Here is a 24,655-nt window from a genome sequence, read left to right on the forward strand (position 1 = left end):
TTTGAGTTGAAAGTCTATTTGGAATTTCTGCACTTAATACTTTTTTTTTCTGTTAATATTTCCGGCCATGAAGTAATGTTAAGTTTTCTGACAGCAAAGAGGTTGAAGATATGTTCATATTATATCCAAGCAATTCCATACCTGGATGTACATCCTATACTCAACCATTTTGCTGTTGTACTAGGATGTTATTTTTATTTTAATAATTCATGTTTCTGTAAATGTTTCCTCCATCTGTAGTTTACAAGATACTTTAGGGAAGACACAAAATTTTATTCACTCAAAATTTTCAGTGCTTAGAAAAGTACTGGACTATTTTGGGAAATTAATCATCCAAGAGCTTCAAAGTACAAAGAAACTCAATACATGTGTATTGTAATGTACTAATTTTTTTAAAAAATGACATAGTAAAGAGGAATATATATATTCAGTTATATCTATTCTTTTAGAAAGTTTCCAATAATTCCGTATACCATTTCTCTCTGAGATAGGTTGTGGATGGAGTAAAGTTGTATAAATAAAAACAAAACAAAACCCATCAAAACAAACAACTTTTTAATTGAAAACTAACAGAAAATATTGGAAAGTTTTACTTCTTGAAAGAAATACTAAGGGATATATAAGTCTGAGGATTAGATAAATATGTTGTATTACGTACTGTACTTTTATTTTAGAATCCAATAAATTGATGGATATGTTGGATTAATCATTATGAAGCACCAAATACCAAAAGATCTTAACATTTCTTCACCTCAGATAACTCAAGACATATTTCTGTGCTTACATGACTGTTATGGAACTCAGTTTTCTTCTCTCAAAAATACTCATACATTTAACAGCAATATGGTATTGTGGTATTTAATTTTTCCATTTTTTAGGAGAGTGGAGAGTTAAGAATTTAGGGCCTAGTAAAGTACAGCATAGAAAATATAGTCAATAACACTGTAATAAGTATGTATTGTGCCAGGTAGGTATTGAAAATATGAGGGGGAGCACTTTATAAAGTATATAATTATTTAATCACTTGAAACTAATACAAAATAGTATTGAATGTAAACTGTAATTGAAGAAAAAATTAATTAAAAATAGAATGTATTGTCTAAAACTAGACACTGTATTATTGAGTTAGTCCTACTGGAAGGGTGTATATCTACTGAACATTTGAAGTGGTAATATATAATAAAAAGAAATCTTTAAAATTGCACAACTTTTAAATTTTTTAATCAAAATATTTTCACCTATATTCATGGACTTTTTAAGTATTTCAGGTTAGCAAATATCTAAGAACTCCCTCAGCATTCTGAAGTTAAATTAACTATTATTTTAAATGTATGTTCTACTCTAAGAATGAAAGAAATAAGGGCATTCAAATTATATGTAAGAAAATTAATCCAAACAGCAATAATGAGACATCATTATGAGTGCAGTGGGCATTATGATTAAGCCACAGGGAGTAGCAACAGTGCCATTTGGGAAACAGCTCAAAGAAGAGTCCATTAGTCACAAGGCAATTCTATTGGCAGCAATTGTTTCAGGAATAAGCATATGACTAAAGGCTAACAGATACAATGCAAGGCAAGGTTGCTACAGATTTGAGGAAACATTTTTCTTGCACTAAGGGAAGATTAAATGAACACAAGCTTTTAGTTCCATAATGATTTCAACAAAGGAATATGCAACATTCTTAACATAAGTTAGGGGGAAAGAAAGGCATCTATAACAACAAAAGTGTAATATGCTAATTAGACCGGATAGCCAAACAACCTTCCGGATGACTTTCCGGATGAAGTGGGGATGCGAGGGAAACCAGGGTCCCTGGTGCGAGCGGCCAGAGGAAAGCCCGGGTCCCAGGTGCCAGAGGGAAGCCAGTGCTGGCAGCCAGGGGAAGAACACCTATTCTTTTACGAATTTCCTGCATTGGGCCTCTAGTGTTCTATAAATAGCCAACAATGTAGAATGCAGAACAGAGAAGTAGAAAAACCTAGGTTTTCAGTGGATCCTGAAGCCGGTGTTAACTCTAGGCTTCCTTCTTCATAACTAATCTAGAATAATAAAAGCATAATATGCAAACTGACAGAATGGCCAAACGGCACAACGACCATCCAGATGGCCATGCTATGACACGCACTGGCACCAGGCCAGCCAAGGCGGGTGCAATGTGATTGGTCGGGGGGGCCCTGCCATTGCCCCACAATCGCCCTGCAGAGGGAGGCCAAGGCCACCAGTTGATAGAGCGATCAATGGGGGTGGCTCCATGATTACCCCAAAGAGGGAGGCCCAGGCTACCCAGCCAACGGTGCTACAAGAAGGTGCAGGCTGAGCTGAGGGACATCCCCCGAGGGCTCTAGGACTGTGAGAGGGCTCAGGCTGAGCTCAGGGACCTCCTGAGTGCATAAAGTTTGTGCACCGGGCCTCTAGACTATATATATATAAAAGCCCAAGTGACCATTATGACCGGTTGACTGGTCAACCAATCGCCATGACAACACACTGACCACCAGGGGGCAGATGCTCAATACAAGAGCTGCCCCCTGGTGGTCAGTGTGCTCCTACAGCCAACCTCCCGCAGTCTATCCCCCCCAGCTGGCCAACCGCCTGCAGTCCCCCTGGCCCCCACATCAGCTGGCTGGCCCTGATCAGCCCTGATTGGTCTGATCACTGGCCAGGCCAAGGGGCCACACCATGTACGATTTCATGCACTGGGCCTCTAGTAAATTCATAATTGTATAAAGTAGTCAGAAACACTTTGTCTGGTATTTAAAACCAAGCATTTTATCTATTACCTCTTTTTAAGAATATGTCCTATATTAGATGCTACAGGGTTTACAAAAATGTGTACAACGATCCTACCCTTTGAAGAGTTACAAACTTCTCTGTAGTGAGTAGTGCATGCTTACAAAATAAGGAAAGTCAATAAGAACATGACATCCATTGAGTGCTGACTGTAGAACTGACTAGATATTTTACATAGAACTTGTAATGGGAAATTCCAATCTCAGAAGGTTCTCATATTATCCCCATTTTATGTATGGGAGTGGAAGCTTCAAAAAAGAAATAATTTGAAGAATTAACACAAATTTTAGAATGGGTGACATTTGAAGCTACTACTGGGGGGATATAAGGGGGCCACTAATAAGCACACAAAAGACTTGAAGAAAAATATATATATTTGAATAACAAATGTAGATGAAATACATAAGTTTATAATTTTTTGGTTAAAAAATTCTTTAACACATAAAAATAAGATATATCTTTTTCTGGAAGTCAATGAGGCATGCCATTAGCACACCTCAATGTTGAGGCATTTCAGAATTACTAAAAGCTTTGGAAGTGAAACAAAAATAAGCCTTTTATGAAAGAGGCCTCTGTTCCTGTGGGTCCGGATCATAGTCAGAGGAGGTACAGAGCCAGAGAGGTGACCTGGGCAGGCAGGGGTGTGCTTCCCCTCCCCAGAGTCAGGCACATCTCCCTGTGGAGAGCGGGCATTGCAGGGCACATGTCTGGCACTTCTCACCTTCAGTAGATGTAAATGCCTTACTTCGCACATTTTACCACTGCCAGAGGCAGTCCTTTATAATTAAAACCTGTTCTTACTATGAAGACACAAAAGAACACAGAAGGCAAGCAAAAACACCCAGAACAGCCAACATTTGAGAGAATTTAAAACAAGACAAAAGAAAAAAATTAGTAGAAGGACTAGGATGTAAGGAAAATGTGTCAGTAGGCCAAATAAACACATTTTAAACTGAGGATAATGCCTACCCTCAGAGATTAAATAGAATATTGTACCATACACAGACACCTATGCACCAGAATCAATTAGATAATTTAACATTTTGAAACGTAATCCAAAAAATAAACCAGAAAAATAAAAAGTTCAAAAGTAATTTCTAGATTATTCCAAAACATAGCAGAAAGGGGCAGAGATATATCCAGATATATCATGGTGAAATGTTAAAAATTGAAGATAAAGAAAAACTATAAAAACTTCTTTAAAAAGATCTGTTATCTATTGTAAACATATGATTCAGTAATAATATTAAAAGTTCATATGGAAATTATTGTGTGAATTAGAATCTTCTACTCAGCAATATTAACATTAACATAAAAAATAATTAAACAATGATGTACACAATAAATCAGAAAATTGATCATAATCACCTTTTTATAAAAAGTGAACTCAAAAACTTAAGGCAGCAAAATAAAAAGTACAAATGTAGAAAATATAAAAGAGCAATAAAATTCAAAACAAAAAAAGCAGGTGTAAATATTCGATAATCTCCATACCCGGACTCAGATCAGTGGGGTCAACCAGGAACAAAGGCACAGGGAAATTGTAACTGAGTAGAAAATGTATTTCTTTAACATGACTTTTACTCCTTTCTTTCCTTTTGGTTCAAACTGGCCTCTTCCAGCACCAAGACTCATCTGCCTCCTCCTCCCTTGCACATCCACTCTCTTCATCATTAAGCCTTCAGGACAGTGAGGTTCTGATCAGCATCAAATAATCTTAGGAACAAAGCTTCAGGTCTGTTGACCCCAGAGTAAGAGTTTCTGGTCAAACTAGAGATCCGTGTGTCTCAGCTGCAGGCTCAGAAAGGCTGGGAAACCAGACGAAGTGACGGCATCAGGAGGAGATGGAATACCATTGTGCCGACCAATCAGTAGAGACCATGACCATGACCAGAACCATGATTCTCTTAGTCGCCGTGATTAATGAGTTTTTCCCTAATAATATGTATCCCCTGGAAGCCAGTGGGGATCCAGGTCTTTGAGCATTAGCTCACCTGTCTCTGGGTTTGGGACACTTTCTAAAATTAAACCCTTACTCTTGGCTGCAATCTCCTGTTTGTGTCTTATTGAGCTCCAATGCGTGCTGGCAATGAACCCCTTTAGTCTGCTAACATCTGCTTCCCTGAACTCAAGCTTAGCTGATTTAACCATGGTTCTTTTTTAACGAGCTGCCACACTGTAATACAAGGTCACATAAACTTTTGAAATATATGGTCAAATTATGAAATGTGGTATTCAGTCAGTATTGTTAAACTACAATTAATGTTAGGGGTAGGTAGCAGCAACATTAGAAGGTCAGCACGGGATATATGAGCCTTCACCAAATTTTTCACATTAGGCTTCTTTACAGAATAATAATATTTGCATGGCACACAGGGTTAAGTGGAGCAGGAGTCCAGCTGCTCCGTCCCTGCCCAGGCACTTCCAGGCTGAGGAGATCAGCATCTCATCTCATCTCATCTCATCTCATCTCTGCATCTAAGCCAGCTCACAGCACATAGTTTGCCACCTCACATTGCTACAGGGACCAGGCTTGAACTGTTCAGAAGAGAAAGGCTTAAGAAAAGACAGATAACTAAAAGTAATCAGGGAGAGAAAAATGAAATAAAATGATACATGGATAGTTATGGGATATGTTTAAAGCCAGAATACTGTGTGTGCACGTGTGAGTATGTGTGTGTGAGAAAGAGAAAGAAAGAGAGAGAGAGAGAGCAAATAGGATTATACACAACATTTTTGCCCTTTTCTTGTACATTTACAAAGTATATATGAGCAAATTAGTAATTTCCCTTGGGTAATCTAAAAGCTCAAAGTGCTCTTACATTTTTATAGTAATGTGCCATGTTCAAAGCTTGTGAGAACTGCCTGTTTGCTTAAATTGCCATAAAAGGCTTGGAATACTAACACTGAAGCCCTTCAGATTTCCCTTTGAAGGAACACTATCCATAGTTGACTAAATTATTTTACTCAGGAGTTTATTTTTATTTTAAAATTATGTTACTGGGGCTTAATTGAATTTTGTTTCCCAGGTATTTTCATTATCATCTGCACAGTCAATTCTGAAATGACAAATATAATTTGTTCGCTATAACCTACACATTGTTTGGCAAGAGTGTAGAGCTGGTCATGAAAATTATTTTTGGGTAGAGAAAACTAGGTAGCAATTTTATAATATTTCTAGAGGCATATAGACTTTGTTTCATACACAAACACACAAACACACACATATACAAAGAGGAGCACACAATCACACATAAACACATAGACACAAACACACACATGCTCCCTTAGTATTCCTTATTATTAGAAAACTAGTGGCTTGGTGCATGAAATTCGTGCATGGGGGAGGGGTTGTACCTCAGCCTGGCCTGTACCCTCTCCAATCTGGGACCCCTCAAAGGATGTCCTACTGCTGGTTTACAGGGATTGGGCCTAAACCGGCAGTCGGACATCCCTCTCGCAATCCAGGACTGCTGGCTCCTAACCTCTCACCTGCCTGCCTGCCTGCCTGCCTGCCTAATTGCCCCTAACCACTCTGCCTGCCGCCTGCTCGTCTCCAACTGCCCCCACCACCGGCCTGCTTGCTCCCAAATGCCCACCCCTGCCAGCCTGATCACCCCCAACTGCCCCCCATGCTAGTGTGCTCACCCCCAACTGCCTCCCTTGCCAGCCTGCTCACCCCCAAATGCCCCCTCTGCTGGCCTGCTTGCCCCCACCTTCCCTCCACACTGGCCTGCTAGCACCCCAACTGCCCCCCTGCTGGCCTGCTCACTCTAAACTGCCCCCCTTGCTGTCCTGATCACCTCCAACTGACCCCCACTGACAGCCTACTTGCCCTCAACTGGCCCCCCTGCTGGTCTGCTTACCCCTACCAGCCTGATCACCCACAACTTCCTTCCCCTCTTGGCCTCTAACCACCTCTACCTCAGCCCCGCCACCATGGCTTTGTCCAGAAGAACACCTGAAAGGTCTCCTGGAAGGTCTCCCAGTCTAATTAGCATATTACCCTTTTATTAGTCTAGATCAGCCGTGGGCAAACTATGGCCTGTTCGGCTGTTCTATCCGGCCAGCGGAGCCAAAAGAGCGGAGGGTTCTCTTGCTCTCCCCTCCGCTCCTTCACCAGCAGCAGTGTTAACATGTATTAATTCACACAAACACTCCATCCATGCTTTTGTTCCGGCCCTCCGGTCCAGTTTAAGAACCCATTGTGGCCCTCGAGTCAAAAAGTTTGCCCACCCCTGGTCTAGATAGAGGCCAGGTGCATGGGTGGGGGCCAGCTGGTTTGTCCTGAAGGGTGTCCCAGATCAGGGTGGGGGTTCCCATGGGCATGGGGCAGCCTGGGCGAGGGGTCTGTGGTGGTTTGCAGGCCAGCCACGACCCCATGGGGTGAGGGTCCCCACTGGGGGCATGTGGCCAGTCTGGGTGAGGGGCTGATGACTGTTTGCATGCTGGCCACAGCCCCTTCAGGGTGGGGGTCCCCTCTGGTATGCCTTGCCAGCCTGGGTGAGGGGCTGATGGCTGTTTGCAGTCTGGCCATGGCTCCTGGCGACTCAAGCTCCCAGCCCCTCCTTTTTTTCTTTTTTTTCTTTTTTCAGTGCTTCCTTGAGTGGAGCAAAGCAGGTATCTGGGATTTATTTATCTTCTATAATTGAAACTTTGTAGCCTTGAGCGGAGGCCAGGGCTGGCCAGGGCATGCGGGAAGCTTGGCTTCCTCCATCTCCAGGGGCAACCCAAGCCTCCTGCTCGCTTCAGCTCTGTGGCTGCTGCCATCTTGGTTGGGTTAATTTGCATACTCAATCCTGATTGGCTGGTGGGTGTGGCTTGTGGGTGTAGTGGAGTAACACCAATTTGCATGTTTCTCTTTTATTAGTGTAGATTAGATGCAGAAGCAACTTGGAACACTAGCAGGTCAAAGGTTAAGAGTCAGACAGTGCTATGATCCTTGTCGAGTATGATCAGTTACTGACTGTGTGATGCTAGCATCTATTTCATCAATATGGAACACAACCATGGAATCTACACCATATGTAAGCCATGGATGAGGTTAGTATATAAACCTACTTAGTATAAGATTTTATATGTAGTGATCAAATATGGTTCCTGATATAACTATATAATGTATTAGAGGCCCAGTGCACAAAATTTGTGCATAGGTATGGTCCCTAGTGGCTTCCAGCTACTGGCCGGGGACTCACTTCCCCTGGCTGCCTGCCACCACTGCTGGTCAGGGCTTCCCGTACGTGGACTGCCAGCCAGGGCCACCCTTCGCACCCACTTGGCCTGGAACTGCCTGCTCACCTGCTCCACCATCCTGCCGTGGTCCCAGTCTCATCGGGGACCATTGGGGCTGGAAGTGCCTCCACTGCTGCCAGCTCCCAGTGCCACATCACTGATGCCCACCATGTTCTGTGCCACCCCCTAGTGATCAGCGCACATCTAATTCCTGGTTGGTCCAACTACCGCCCGTAGGAACAATTTGCATATTAACCTTTTATTATATAGGTTATTTAATACAAATTCATAATGTCTATTAAGGTTATGATGTTCTGGGAATTATTTTAAGGTTTAGCCAATTACTCTCCCCAAACCCTATGAGTTGGGTATTATTAAAATTATCTCCATGTTATAGATGAAATTGTTACAGGCCCATATTTTTTAAAATCTTGATTTTTGAAAGTATTATAGATGTCTTCCTATTTTCCCCATTACCCCTGTCCATCTGGAACCCACCCTGCCACAGGCCTTCACCACTCTTTTGCTTGTGTCCACAGGTAATGCACATATGTATATGTTCTTTGGTTAATCTTTTCTACTCCCTGCCTTACCTCTGAGACTCGTCAGTCTGTTCCATGTTTCCATGCCTCTGGATCTATTTTATTTATCAGTTTATTTTGTTCATTAGATTCCTTATACATTTATTTTGATTTTTAGATTCAATAGTTGATAGATATGTATTGATTGCCATTTTATTATTCACTAGCGGCCCGTTGCACAAAATTTGCGCATGGGGGGTGGAGTGGTGAGTGTCCCTCATCCAGGCTGCACCCTCTCCAATCCGATCCCACATCGGGCCTAAACTGGCAGTCGGACATTACTCTCACAATCCAGGACTGCTGGCTCCTAACCACTGGGCTGCCTGATTGCCCCTAACCACATCTGCCTGTCAGCCTGATTGCCCCCTAACTGCTATCCTGCCAGCCAATTGCCCCCAACTGCCCTCCACTGCAGGCCCAGTCATCCCTAACTGGCCTCCCCTGCAGGCTTGCCCCCCCCCCAACTGCCCTCTCCTGCTGGCCTGGTCACCGCCAACTGTCCTTCCCTGCTAGCCATCTTGTGGTGCCCATTTTTTGATGACATGGGGGCGGCCATCTTGTGACAACATGGGGCGGCCATCTTGTGTGAGGGCATGATGGTCAATTTGCATATTACCTCTTTATTATATAGGATAAAGATTTTTTCCCACTTCTGGGATTAGGTTCCAAGGGTGGAGGATGCAACAATCCTCTAAGGAGCCTATGAATGCTGCAACTTCTTTGTGCAGCAGGTTTATTATTCAACTCATCTTCCTAGCTTATTATGTACTATCTGATTCCCTTTGCTTCCTTCCTTTATTAATATCTATCAGCAGGACTATTTCTCAAATTCATCTTAAGACAGCCTGGAATCCAGGCCTCTCATATTATTGAGGGTGCTGGACATAGACAGGTAGGCATCAAAAGGGATCCAAGGAAGAGTGTGAACTTTTGTTGCAGGACTAACAAGATAGGTTTGCCTGCATGCATCAAAGCCCAATAAGACAGGAACAGAAGCTTGCAACAAAGAAAGTAAAGGTTTATTTTTAGGCAGTAGCCCATGCCCAGAAAGGTGAGAAATGCTCAAAGACCTGGCTCCCCAATGTCTTCCAGAAGCTAAGTATTACTGGGGAAAAAATCATTAATCACGGTGACTAAGGGAGTTGGGGTCATGGTCAGGGTCGTGGTCTTTACTGACTGGTTGGTGCTAAGGTAGAGGGTTATTGATCAGTGCATATCAACCCATCATCTGGTTTCTGTGCTTTTCTGGGCCTGCAGCTCAACACAACTGAAGCCAAGATGCTATCCCCAGTTTGTCCTGAGGGCTTAATGTTTAAGAAAGTGGTCCTTGCAAGGGAAAAGGAGGCAGGTGAGTCAGGGTGCTGAGTGAGGCCAATTTGAATCAAAAGGAAAGAATGGAAAAGAGGTCATATTAAAAAATAAATTCATTTACAATTTCTCAACACCTCTGCTGATATGAGTCCAGTTATGGAGACTCCTGTGAATCTTTGAAAACCAGTCATTATTTTGTGTATAATTCCCCACCTCTTTTCTGACAATCAGGCTGTTTGAGACTAAATCAGAACTTCTCTCGTTATTTAGCATATTTGTAGTAGGAACTATTGGCCTTTAGGCCATTAGAGAGAGTAAGCATTTTATTCTGTTACCAAATCATGGAGGCATTGAGAGATTAAATGATTTACCTAAAGTAACAGAGTATGACAGAGAATGCTAGGTCATCAACAATAGTGTCCCAAACATCTGAAACTGGACACAAATGGGCCTGGGCCACTTGTTGCTACTTGAGCCAAATTAAGCACAGACCAGGTTGAATCATATATGAGCATTCATTCCAATAATGGAGAGAGCAACAGGTCATCCTGTAAATTCTGTTCTAACAGCTCCTACCAGCTGGCTGATTGTATAGAGATAAAGAAAGAGCTGCATGCAAGCAGGAAGGAGGCAGAATGAGGGCTGCAGGGTCCTCCAGTTCCTGGGACCAGAGAATGGTCAGCATTCCTAAAGCAAACTTCTGACATCAGCCAGGGTCCAGGTGCCTCAACCAAATCAAAGTGTGTCCTGTCCTTTGTCTTGTTCTAAAAATGCATTTTATTTTCTTAGCAATGGGCCCATCTGCGCCCCAAGGCATCTCTTAGCTTTTTACAGCTCTGTTTTTCTTCTTGCAGCACATTCTCTAGCTTCCCAGGGTTTGTAAGAAAACCTCTTATCTATAGTTAGTAAAGTGAATAGCCATTAAACAACTGTGGTCCTATTTCTATTAGTTTGCCCCACACCCCTCACATCCTTATGTTAGTTCTAGTGTGTTTGATGCCTTAAAATTTAGGTGCTCCCGTATAGAAATAATTTGGTATGGTGGCAAGTATCTTTACAACTATGTTCTCCAAAACACCTCCTCTTATCTTTACAAAATTCTTCTGTAAGAGCCGGACTGAGTTACCACTTCTAGGAAACCGTATTAAAGTGATTAAATAGTTGTTCTACATCCCAGTGACTTTGAATATATTAATTTTATGTACACTTCATTCTCTGGGCCATAGCCAAACTTCAGTGAATATTTTGAAATGGCACTTCCTCTCCCTGTCATAAAGTGGTGTGTTACCTCATTTCAGTAACACTAAACTGTCCCACTAATTAAATACCAAATACAAATATCTCACTTTCTTCCACAACTTCATGGTTCCAGGTACTTCATTATTTTCACTGTGCTTTGTAGGCATTTTAAGATCTTCATTTCATGAATTCTACATGGTTATGATTCTCAACCTTGACATATACTGCAGTTATCAATAAAAACATTTTTTAAAATGCAATTGCCTAGTCCAGGGGTGGGCAAACTTTTTGACTCGAGGGCCACAGTGGGTTCTTAAACTGGACCTGAGGGCCGGAACAAAAGCATGGATGGAGTGTTTGTGTGAACTAATATAAATTCAAAGTAAACATCATTACATAAAAGGGTAAGGTCTTTTTTTTGTTTAGTTTTATTCATTTCAAATGGGCAGGATCCGGCCAGTGGGCCGCAGTTTGCCCAAGGCTGGCCCTAGTCCCTCACCTACAGGCATTCTGATCTAGTTGATTTCATAAGAATTCTGAGGATCCATATGTTTGAAAAACCTTTTGTGTTTCTAATATATAGCTATTGTTAATCCCCATTCTTCCATATTGTCCCAATTAGTGCCTTTTTTAACTGAGTTGAAGTATGCAATTCAGATTAGGTTCCTTTCTTGACCATCTTTTGTCAATTGTCTTAATTCTCATTTTCTTTTGGTCATAAGATTCTTCAACCACTTTTGGACCTGCCCTCTGCATTTCAGATCTTCTATATCACTGTTCTGTTTCTGATTGTACAAGGGCATCTTTATTCTCCCTCCTCTCTCTTTTAAAGACCCAGAAAAACACTCTTTTCTCTTGATCAGGCTACATCTTGTGAAGGGTGATAATCGTATGTATTCATTCTGCTATCTAGAGCTAAAAAAATTCAAATAATTTAAACTTCGTTGCATTTGTTTTACTTAACCCAAGGCACCACGAAAACTATTACCACATGCTGGTGGGTGATATGAATTGTCACATGGGAAATGCAGTATGTAGCATCTCTAAATTTACTCAGTTCATTTAATTCTTCCAAACAGCCATTTCTCACTATTTAGGATTTTGTTTTGGGATGGGTTTTTTGTGTTTTTTTGAGAATTTTTTAGGAGCTCTAAAACCCACCCTTTAACCCCCCAAAATCAACAACTGGAATTCTGAACAAAAACTCTGATGAAAAAACACTTTCCCCATTTACTCAGGGTTATGATTGCTAGTCCTTAGGTCTGAATGTTTCATCAGATGCCTATAGTCTGCAGTCACAGAAACCCTGAGTGTTAAGTGGAACAAGAAGGCTTTTTCTCTGTGCTCTGGTCACTAAAACTCTGTGTGGCACCTGAGCTCCAAGGTGAAGGCCTCCCGCAGTTCCTTTTTTGAACTATTGGAAGTGAGCATGACAGCCTCCACTTTGAAGACTCCTATCAGGAAAACAAAGGAGATGAGAATGGGCCATTAGGCTTTTAGAGACTATTTTCCAGAGTTTAAAAAAAAAAAAAAGCTCAAATAGATTTAAAAGTCCTGTTGGCAATGGAAGTGGGGTTCTTGCAGTGTCATAAGAAGAAGCATTTTGGGGACCCACAAGGGAAGATGAGGTCTGGTGATAAGATAAATTTGGGTAAAAATAAATGACACCTGGATTTCCAATGTCCCATCTCTGTCCCACCATGAAAAATCAGGGCCAGAAATAGGGCCAATGTCCAGAGATTCTGTGCCATATTAAAGGTTAGTCCAGTCCAGCCTTTCACCATCCAGCTAGCTTAGCTGGTGTCCCACATGCACGAAAGGGGCCACATGCTGACCTGACAGGCTCAGGGGAGGCCTGCGTGGTGGTCTTGCAGACTCAGACCTAAAGTCACCACAAAGGATGGTCTGAAATGAACCTTTAACTAAAAGCAGTAATGGTGGGCAGTTACATCCTAGGCCGGTATCTTCACTGACAAGGTCAACCTTTACGTTAACTGAGCCTATCTGTCTTTTTGCATCTATGATAACATATCCTTGAAATGTCTGGGTAACTTGTAACTTCCCTTTTTCTGGACCCCTTGGGGCACAACCTAATGTGCTGGGCGCCAGGACAGAGACCACAAATTCCTTCATTGTTATTGTGTTAATTGTCCCTGCACCCACCTAAGTATGTGTCTATCATTTTACTTTTTATCCAGTCCCAGGGATATCCCCACCGTGCTTTCTCTCACCTCCCTCACTTATGTCTTTCCCTTTGATTCTTATATATAAAATAAGGTGCAAAACTGACATTTTTCAGAGCATTTTCTCAATCTGTTGATATTTTGCTTCCTGGTAATTGTCAGTATGGCTCAAATAAACTCATAAAAATTCTTGTAAGTTTGGACATTTCTTACACTTACATTTACTTGGTGTAGTTGGCAGGCTTTCAGAGAAGCCCACTCAAGACCACCTTGCAGACGGGGCCCTGTGCCAGACACCAGCGGGCACTCTGCCCCTCAGGCGCCTCGTTTGCATCAGGTTAACCGCAGTGCATTTCCCTTGGAATCCTGGATCTCCCGCTTTAAGGTAAGAGGCCCTGGGTTTATTGAGTTTTTGTGTGTTTTTTCCGATCCTTGGGGTGGAGTTAATGTTAAGGGTTGAGATAACCTAGTCTAAGGCAGGATAGGAAGGAAAAACGGGTGGCTGGCTTTTAACTTTGGCTTTTCAGTTGGAGAGTCTGAACAAACCTTTTTCTGGAAAAATCAGAACCTAAACTTGTTTTGCAGCAAAGATAAGGGACACTTCTCTTTCTCTTTCTCTAGCTTGAATCTCAGGCATTCTTAGGTAACTAAGAATCTTTGTAGCGGTATCAGAAGGTATTCCTGATGATGTGCAGGAGCTCCATAGGGAATTCCAACTTAACTGTAATGAAATAGTTGATTCATCCTGGGACACGCACGTCAAGGTTGGTTACCTAGTGCTCAGAGTCTTCAAAACTGTAGTAAACAACTGGGGAGAAGAACTGAGGAACATAAGAGAGTTAAAACGACTCTGGAGGTGACAGCCTTTTGGAACTTAACCCATAAGAAGCCACACTTAACCCACTACACAATACCCTAAGAAATTGTGTTCAGACACAGTAGACTCCAAAATAAAATGATAATTAATATGGAAAATCATGCCTCCAAGGTAAAAAACTCCCAGCCTCCAGCCCCCATTAATACTCCTGCAGATACACAATTCATAGGAAGCTTTTACTTGCAAGTACTTACAGAAATGGGAATATTTAATTGAAGATATATCAACTTAAGATGACCAAATGTGAACTCTTCTGATGCCTAAATTACGTGGTTTGCATGCATAACTAGAAAATATCAGTTCTAAAAACAAATAGAATGAATGGGAAGCATATTTTGATTGGAAATTTGAAGCTTCTTGGAGAAGCACATATAAATTCTCTTCTCCACAAGTTAATAAGAAATTTTAGAGTCTGTCTCTGAACTAAGGGAGGCTTCTGAAGCTAATAAATGACAGCACCCCATTCCTTCCCTTCTACATCTCCTCTACTATGCCCTTTGGTCTCTGAGCTTCCTTGTATGGACTTGCCCTCCCCCCTCCTTCCTTTCTTTCTTTCCCTCATGTCTCCTCTGTGTCTCCTCCACTAGCACCTCCTAATGACCTAAGGGAAAATGAGGATAGAAATTCAGAAATTCAGACAAGGATACTCCAGGAATTCTAGCAGCTCCATTCAGGGAATAGGCAGTCTCAGGTAGAGGGGAACCAGCAATTGTATCTTTTCCTTGGACTAGAATATAATTAAGGAATCTACCGAAAAAGTACCCTGACTTTCTCTGGGAAATAAACTTCTCTATTCACAAAGAAATTTAATTTAACAATTAGAAGATGTGATCCTGGCTATTCTGACCTATTCCAATGAATATACCCAGTGGTTTCTGGGCACAAAACACCAGGATTACTAAACAAGGTTCCCTGGGAAACTGCTGTAGAGGAGTCTGCTTTCATTGTAGAACACCATGTCTCCTAATGAAGGATGACAGAAAATCGCCATATCATTTAAAGAGAAAAAAACAAAACAAAAAACCCAGAAGCAAGCATATGATTGCTTCAAGGGTTATCATAAATCATTTCTCTTTCTCCTTACTCATAGTTTGGGAGAAATTAAAATTAGCATAAAAGGAACAATATTAAGGATTTTGTAGATACTGCAGCTACTTTGTTTTTAAACACACCCAACTAAGTGCCCCTTCCCTCACAGTAAAGCTTTTTTACAAATGGTGGAAATATATGATCAACAAATGTCTAATTTTAAATCAGAATCTGTTCTCTTCTAACTAGGGAATATTATTGGGCAATATATATTTTTTGCTAGTCAAATCTTCCCAAATTCACCTGAAAGGATGAAATTTTATTGAAATCAGTGATGCCCACATATTCTTTTTCTAGAGGGTGAAATGTATTTAGAACTAGGTAAATCACATACTGAACCAATGGGAAAATAATTATTTTAGAGGAATCTCCACAAGCAAAAATTAATTGTGTGACTGGTGGAACATTTGTTACAGGACATTTCCATACAACTTCAGGCCTTTTTCCACTCACAAATATCCTTCATGCACAAGCTGGAATTGAAAGAAGCTTATAACTGCATGAGCAAGTCCCTGTAATTCTCCTATCCTTTAAAAAAAAAAAAAAAAGCTCTGCCCAATGTGGCTCAGTCAGTTGGGTGTCTCATCTCATGCACCAAAAGGCAGCCAGTTCAATTTCTGGCCAGGGCCCCTGCCTGGGTTTCAGACTCGATCCCCAGTAGGGGGTGTGCAGGAGACAGCCAATCAATGTTTCACTCTCACATGGATGTTTCTTTCTCTCTCCATATATCGTCCTCTATCTCTAAAAAATCAATAAACTATAAAAAAATGAAAAAAGAGATTTGTGCAGAATCTCATAGGTATAAATAAAATAGTTATTCCAGACAGCCTATGGTTCCTAATCCACATAACCTATTACCAGCTACTAGAGCAGTGGTTCTCAACCTTCCTAATGCTGCGACCCTTTAATACAGTTCCTCATGTTGTGGTGACCCCCAACCATAAAATTATTTTCATTGCTACTTCACAACTGTAATTTTGCTACTGTTATGAATCATAATGTAAATATCTGATATGCAGGATGTATTTTCATGGTTACAAATTGAACATAATTAAAGCATAGTGATTAATCACAAAAACAATATGTAATTATATATTGTGAAATATTTATTTCTAATTACAAATAAATGAAATTTTGTCTTGAAGCATGGTATAGCATGGTAACAGTCTTAATATAACAACAGTAAAATACATTGCTACATTTTACAACAGTATGCGTAAAAAGCCAATGTCAGTGCGAAGGTTGAGATTGCTTCTTTCTCACCAGATCAGAAATTCTCGGGGCAGTCTTTGCAAGAGCAAAACGAAGATCATCTTCCACAACAAGTCTACTTCTGTATTTAGACTTGATAACCAACAAGCTGGAAAACCCTGTTTCACAAAGATATGTTGTTGGAAATGGAAGAAGAAGGTGCAACACAGTCTCAGACAGAACAGGTTATGACTGCAAACACTTGATCCAGAATTTTGTAACTGGCATTGTAGAGAAATCAGTTCTCGCTGCATCGTTGTTAATGAGTTCAATGAACTCCTCTTGTGCTGTCTCAGGAACATCTTTAACTTTGACTGTGAATGGGCTTCTGGCAAGTGCAAATGGGGTGTCAGGTAGGTTTGGAAAGTACGATGAAATTTCGTCTGCAAGCATGTGCAAGTGTTCTTTCACAGAAATTATCATCATAATCCTTTTGTCTGGTTCAATGTCATGTTTCTCAAAGAAAGCAGATAAGGTAGGCAACATAAATTTTATTTTCATCCAATTTTTTTTTTGCCAAAGCTGAAGTTTCATTTGGAATGATCGGATCTTTTCAGACAAATCGAGTCATGTCGCATTTGGTCCTTGCAGTGATCAATTTAACTCATTCAAGATGGCAAAGATGTCAACCAAGTAAGCTATTTTGTGCAGTTCACTTTTATTGCCAAAAAGTGCTTTGAACTGCAGTCTTGATTTCTGATTAAAAAATGTTTTGAGTTCATCATGAAGATCAAAAACACATTTTAAAATTTTTCCTCTAGACAACCATCTCACTTCAGTGTGAAATAGCAGAGCATTCTTCTGTGCATACAACTCGTTGCACAGTTGCGAAAACAGTCGACTGTTTAAAGTGCTTGCCTTTACAAAATTGACACAACTTATGATGTTTTTCATTACTTCTTTTAATTCTTGTGGCAGTGTCTTCATTGCTAATATTTGCCAATGAATCATACAGTGAGTTCTAATGACTTTTGGTGACTCATTCAGTACCAAACATTGAAATCTAGATTGACATCCTAGCATAGCTGGAGTACCATCTGTGCAAACACCACAAACCTTTTCCCAAGAGATCTTATGTTGTTTCAGAAATGAACCAACTGTGTCAAATACATCATGTGCAGTAGTTGTCATTTCAAGAGGTTTGCAAAAAAGAAACTCATCTTTAAAGTCACCATCATTAATATACCTCATGTAAACCAGTAACTGTGAACAGTTTGCAACATCTGTAGATTCATCAAGCTGGATACTAAATATTGGAAGTGGAGCAGATTTAACTTCCTGGATTACCTGATCAAGAATATCAGCAGACATGTCATCTATTCTTCTGTGGACAGTGTCGTTAGATAAGGAAATTGCACTCAATTTTGTAACAAATTCATCTCCAATCATAACTTGAACAATGTCTTTGGCCGCTGGCAACAGTAAATCCTCAGCAATGGTGTGAGGTTTCATAGCTCTGGCGATTCTGAGTGCCACCAAATATGAAGCTTCAATGGCTGCTACGTTTTGTTTGTGATACTTGCCACGAGTGTCAAATCTGGCTTTCTTGAGTCCATCAGCTTTGCTTCTAAAATAGTTGGTATCCTTGCCAGCAAAGCTCGAATGCTTGCTATCAAAATGGCATTTTAGTTTGTTCAGCTTCATCGATTTGGCTGATAGAACTTCACAACAAATAACACATTGCGGTTTCTCAATTCCTGCTATAATTATTGAGGTAAAACCATACTGTAAAAAATCCTCGCTATATTTTCTTTTCTTAACGTTCTTCTCTACACGATCCATTGTCATGGGATGGTTTGCTAATGAAAATAATATATAACAATAGCTTTAATAATACAAAAGATGATACATGGCATAGTTCAGTCAATACAGTTCATTAAGTTTCCTATGCTTTACCATTCTCTATGTTGTTTTTTTTACATACCTGTTACTATCACAAGGGGGCAGTATTCACATCAACCACAGCTGAATATGAAATGACCAATCAGCATGCAGATTAGGTTCCCATGGTACAGATATTTTTTTGCAGTAGTTGATGATTTTACAGTACATGATTTTACATTTACCCATTAATTACAATTCATGAAGTGTCGTTTTACCTCCAATACTGCTGCTTTCAACACAGCAGCTGCTTTTAACAGAGTATCTGCTTTCAACACAGCAGCTGCTTTCTACACGGTAACTGCTCTCTACACATGTGTGACTGGTCCGCATAAGCACATTATGGCGCCAACCGTGTCACATACACCTGTATTTGTACGGGGTGTGTGTGATGGGGTTGGCGCGATGATGTCATCATGCCCGGTACTCGTATGTGGGCGTATCTGCTTGTGGGCAGACCTGCCTAGAGACGGATAGAGGATCGGTGTCTCGGTTCCTAAGACCATCGAAAATATGTGTTTTCTGATGGTCTTAGGTGACCCCTGTGAAAGGGTCGTTCGACCCCCAAAGGGTCATGACCCACAGGTTGAGAACCACTCTATAGAACATTGTTATGAGTTTATTTGAGCCAAACTGATGACACATACTAGAGAGAAAGATCTCAAATGCTCTTGAGAATGACAGTTTTGTAGCTTATTTTATACATTAGAATCAAAGGGAAAGAAACAAGAAAGGTGCATGGAATTCATTGGTGGTATATTAAAGAGGCAAAACAAAGCATAATTGGGAAATCTCTAGGATTGGATAAAAGGCAAAGTGGAGGAATGTATTTTTTTTTGTTTTTTACATTGGTGGATGTGTAACCTAACCTATATATCCTTGCAGGTGATCTAGCCTAGACCAACTTTTATTTAAAATTCATAAATTTCCTTAGATCAACCTGTAAACCCATTTATATCACCCTAGATGTTATAGGTGTGTGTAACCACCTCAAGTACAGGAATTTAACAGAAGGGCTGAGAGGTAATTGGTTAAACTCCTTTCATGCCAATCCCCACCCCCCCGCCAACCCCCCTCGTTGACAAATGGCAGACCTGTCTTTTCAGGGACAAGCCCAGGATGACTTTCAGGATCAGGGACTCCTCTGGCTCCACCATCAGGGGCTGGCCCAGCAGCCTGGAGGACCCCCTGCTGACCTCTGCATAAGCTATTCTCCTGATGCCCTCCTTCTAATACTACGCTATCCCCCGGGGGGAGATTTTCTTCCATTTGCGAACATGCAATCTATTAAAGGCATGTTTTCTAACTGTGCCTGCCTAGGGATGTCCCTAAATGAAGATGAATTGTATTCTTTTAGTTCAGGGTCACACTGCTTTGGTGAAGTGAACCACTGCCATCCTCTAGGTATCTTTTTGCTGCCAGAAGGTAATAAAGGATGTTCTTTCTCATAAAATATTTCCAGTGTTGTCTTTTGGCTGGAAAATACTGAGTAACTAGACCTGGTTCAGTCCAATATCAGGTAAAGAATTGTTAATAATAAACATTGACCAAACAGCAGAACGACTGGTGTAAAACTGGTCACTATGATGTATACTGACCACCTGGGGGCAGACACTCAATGCAGGAGCTGACCCCAGCCTGCAGGCCCCAGGCCAGCCAAGGTAGGTGCCAGCAGGGGCCCCCTGATCACCCCGCCAGTCACTCCACATGGGGGAGGGGCAGCTGGTGAGTGGGTGGTGGCAGGGGGCGAGGCTGGCGGCCTAGTGGGACAGTGCTGCCCCCCCCAATCTCCCTGTCCCCCAATCACACCCCACAGAGGGAGGAGACCAGCATCAGCAGGGTGATCGGAGAGCAGGGCCTGCTGGCAAGCAGGCCAGCACCACCCTCTGATAGCCCCACTGGTCACCCCACAGATTGGCCCTGATCGCCGGCCAGGCCTAAGGACCCTACCAGTGCACGAATTTTGTGCACTGGGCTTCTAATTGATAATATAAAAGTTATCATACATACCCTTAGCAATTATTAACTGCTGGGCTATATATATGATGTTTGAAAATAAACAAAAAACGAGTATAATTGTTATTGTAACTAATATTATTAGTAGACAAGTAAAGACTATCAAGCAAATAAAGTTCAACATCAGTTTGTAGGTATACAGCCCTTGTCGATGTCTTGGGAAAGCTGTCTATCTCTGATGTCGGTGGCTTCTCATCCTTGAGAAGTCTTTGATCTTCACTGAAGGTGGGGGCAAGTATCAGACTGGGGCAGATGCTCATTCGTGGTTAGGCACATGATATGGTCCCTTCAAACAATGTTGGAGGGAGTCTTTAATTAATGTATTTTTCAATGGATGAAATCTCCTGATTTTAAGTCATGGTCTTTGAAGTCTTCATCTCCCAGGATGAATGTCACTGACTAACCAGTTTCTATAAGCTGTTCAATATGCTTTTATAATAATGCAGAAGTCTTCTTTTAGTAGTTTGATTCATATGCCTCTTTATTTAGATGTATAGAGTGACCAGTGGCTTTTTATTGAGGAGGAAAGGTATGTATTTGCTCAAATAAGTAGGTTTCAGGTTGAGGAACACTATTAGAAGAGCTTTTGGCCAAGGGTGCTTAAAAGATTCTGAAAATTTACCTAGTTGTGTTTTAATTGTACCACTCGTATACTCCACTAATCCAGAAAACAGTGATAGGCACAATGAAAATATTGTAGACAAGGCCATATTTTACAAATGACTTGCATTATTTGCCCAGTGAAATGAGTCCTTCACTCACTGTAACTCAGAGGGGATTCACCAATTGAGAATTAATTTATTTTCCTCACTAGAGGCCCGGTACATGAAAATTCATGCACTGGAGGGGTGTACCTCGGCCTGGCCTGCCCCCCTCACAATCCAGGAGCCCTCAAGGGTGGAAGGCGACCCAGGGATTAGGGGAAGGTGACACCCCCATTACACCTCTGCTGCTGCCACTGCTGGCAGCACAAACCTAGGCTGGCCCTTGTTATCTGAGCCTCGGAAGGCACTGGGCACCTGGGCAGTTCACATCTGAGGCTTGCCGGCACCTTGGGTGTTGGCTAGGCAGCCGCCATCTGAGGCTGGCCCTGGGCAGCTGGGCAGCTGCCATCCGAGGCTTGCCTCCACCTCAGGCCAACCCTGGGTGGCTGGGGGGATGAGGATACTGGGGGACTTCAGAAGCAGGTGCAGAGTGGCTGGGCCTGCCAGCCACCCAGAAGGGCTTAGGGGACTGGGTGCCACCATCTTGTGGCAGTGGGCACTGCTATCTTTGAGGGTGAGGCAGTCAATTATCATATTCCCTCCTTATTGACTGTAGGTGCTGCCATCTTTGCAACAGCGTGAGGGCCAATTAGCATATTCCCTCTTTATTAGATAGGATAGTAATTTATCTACCATTAAGGCCATTGCTTTCCTACGAGGGAATGCTCAACCCATACAATCAAACTAACATATATTTGTATTCTTGTGATAGTGGCATTTGGATAAAATCCAATTACCATACCTCAGATGGATCTAAAGGAAGTGGAACATATCCTTGGGACCTGTGGGATAATGTTCCGTGGTTATATTTGGACAGATAGGACATCTGCTATACACTTTATAAGCAACAATAAGTTTCCAATAAATATTGTTCACTCTATGAAATCATCTCTTTCAGACACCAATGTGTTAGCTCATGTACATATTAAAGTATAGGTATTTGATTCCCTATAGGTAAGATGGTTACTTATTGGGACTGTATCTGTTTGTTTGGGTCAATGATTTCCCCTTTTTGTTGCTATATCCTCTTTTCTTCTCCCACAGCTGTACATTGGAGCTGTAAAATATAATTTTTTATTAAACTAACTAGAGGCCCACTGCACAAAATTCATGCAAGAATAGGCCTTCCTTCTCCCGGCTGCGGGCATCAGCTTCCCTCTGACACCCAGGACCCGGGCTTCTCTAACCACCCCAGCTTCATCTGGAAGGTCATCTGGAAGGATGTCCAGTCTAATTAGCATATTATGCTTTTATTTTTCTAGATTAGAGGCCCAGTGCATGAAAATTTGTGCACTGGAGGGTCCCCCAGCTCAGCCTACCCCCTCTCACAGCCTGGGAGCCCTCAGGGGATGTCCTACTGATGGTTTAGGATTGCTCTGGGGAGTGGGCCTAAGCCACAGTCTGGCCTCCCTCTGTGGGAGGCGATCAGCTGACCAGGGGAAGGCACCTCCCCCATCACCCCACTGCTGCTGTCACTGCCAGCTGCCAGAGCTCACGGCTGCCTGAGCCCATGAATGCTGTGAGCCCTGGGCTGCCATGAGCCCCGTGCCTCGCAGCCTCCAGGGCTCAAGGCTGCCTGAGCCCATGACTGCCTGGGCCTCCGGCCTCGCAGCCGCTATGGCTTTGTCCAGATGGACATCAGGATGGACATCCGGAAGATATCCTCCTTAATTAGCATATTACCCTTGTATTAGTAGAGACTAGAGGCCCGGTGCTTGAATTTTGGGGGGCATCCCCTCAGCCCAGCCTGCACCCTCTCCAATCTGGGACCCCTTAGGGGATGTCTGACTGACGGTTTAGGCATGATCCTGGGGTTATGGGCCTAAACCGGCAGTCGGACATCCATCTCACAATCTGGGATCACTGGCTCTCAATCACTCACCTGCCCGCCTGCCTGGTCACCCCTAACTGACCAGCACCCTGTCAGCCTGATAGCCCCTCACTGCACCCCTGCCAGCCCAATCACCCCCAACAGTCCCCCCTGCCACCTGGTTGCCCCTAACTGCACCACCCCCTGCTGGCCTGGTCACCCCCCAACTGCCTCCCTATGCTGGCCTGGTCACCCCTAACTGCCCCCTCTGCCAGCCTGGTCACCCCCAACTGCCCCCCTGCTGGCCTGGTTGCCCCCAACTGCCCCCCACTGTCCTGGTCGCCCCACGCAGTCTGCTTGTTCGTCCCTCACTAACTCCCCTGCCAGCCTGGTCATAGGCAGCCATCTTGTGAGGGTGTGAGGGTCAATTTGCATATTACCTCTTTATTATATAGGATAGGAAGCAAGGATCATTTTCAGGTCTAAATATGTGGCTATTCAATGCTACCTGTCTAGATGCAGCATCAGCTAAATGATTTCCTATTGCTTTTATGGTGGCAACTTTAGAATATTTAGGAATTTTGATAATTTCCTGTTGTTTCAATTTCTGTATGACATCCAATAGTTAAAAAGCTTTTTTGCTCTCACAACATTCTAGAGTTGTGAGCTACACCAAGAACATACCTACTAGTGAAAATATTGGCTATTTGAACTTTGGCCAGCTGACAAGCCTGAATTAAAGCAATGAATTCACTTTGGGGGCAGATTTTATTTTAGGTAAATAAGAGCATTTAATTATGTCCACCATAAAAGTTATTCCATACCTAGCTTGGCAATGTCTCCATCCATCTTTCAAAGACACATCTGTAAACTAAATTGTATCAGCATCATCAATAGGAGTTTCCTTTAAATGATTCCCAGGAACAAGTAGGTGGCCAGTAAGCAAAACACAACAGTATATGTTTTCATCCTGGAAAGAATGTAGCAAAGTTGCTAGGTTAAGGCTGTTACACTGAGTTAAAATAATATTCAGCACAGAAGAGCCAGTTGAATGACAGAAGTGTTTAATGCAATGAGAATTCATTGATGATTCAACAAAATAAAAAAAACATAAAGGAAATTATACAACTACTAGAGGCCCAGTGCACAAAATTTGTGCGCACAGGGGGTGTCCCTTAGCCCAGCCTGAACCCTCTCCAATCTGGGACCCCTGCAGGATCAAGCCTAAACCAGCAGTCAGACATCCCTTTCACAATCTGGGACTGCTGGCTCCTAACCACTCACCTGCCTGCCAGCCTGATCACCCCTTATCTGCTCCCCTGCCAGCCATCTTGTGATGGCCATCTTATTGTGTCCATCTTGTGACGACATGGGGTGGCCATCTTGTGACGACATGAGGGCGTCACGCGAGGGCAGGAAGGCCACCTCGGTTTTTATTACTATAAATCTTTTGTTTGTTTGTTTGGATAACATGTCTGAGGAGGAGATGGCTGTCATGCAGGGAGGGGCCCTTTGGCTTCTGAGTCTAATTGCCGTCTATAATGTACTATAGTTTTGCGTTCTAAATTATTTTCTTTATTTTAATGTATAAAAAGTTAGAAAGCCTATAATTAAGGGGTACTAGAATG

This window comes from Myotis nattereri (genome assembly GCF_964212035.1).
Source record: "Myotis nattereri genome assembly, chromosome: 7".
NCBI lineage: Eukaryota > Metazoa > Chordata > Mammalia > Chiroptera > Vespertilionidae > Myotis > Myotis nattereri.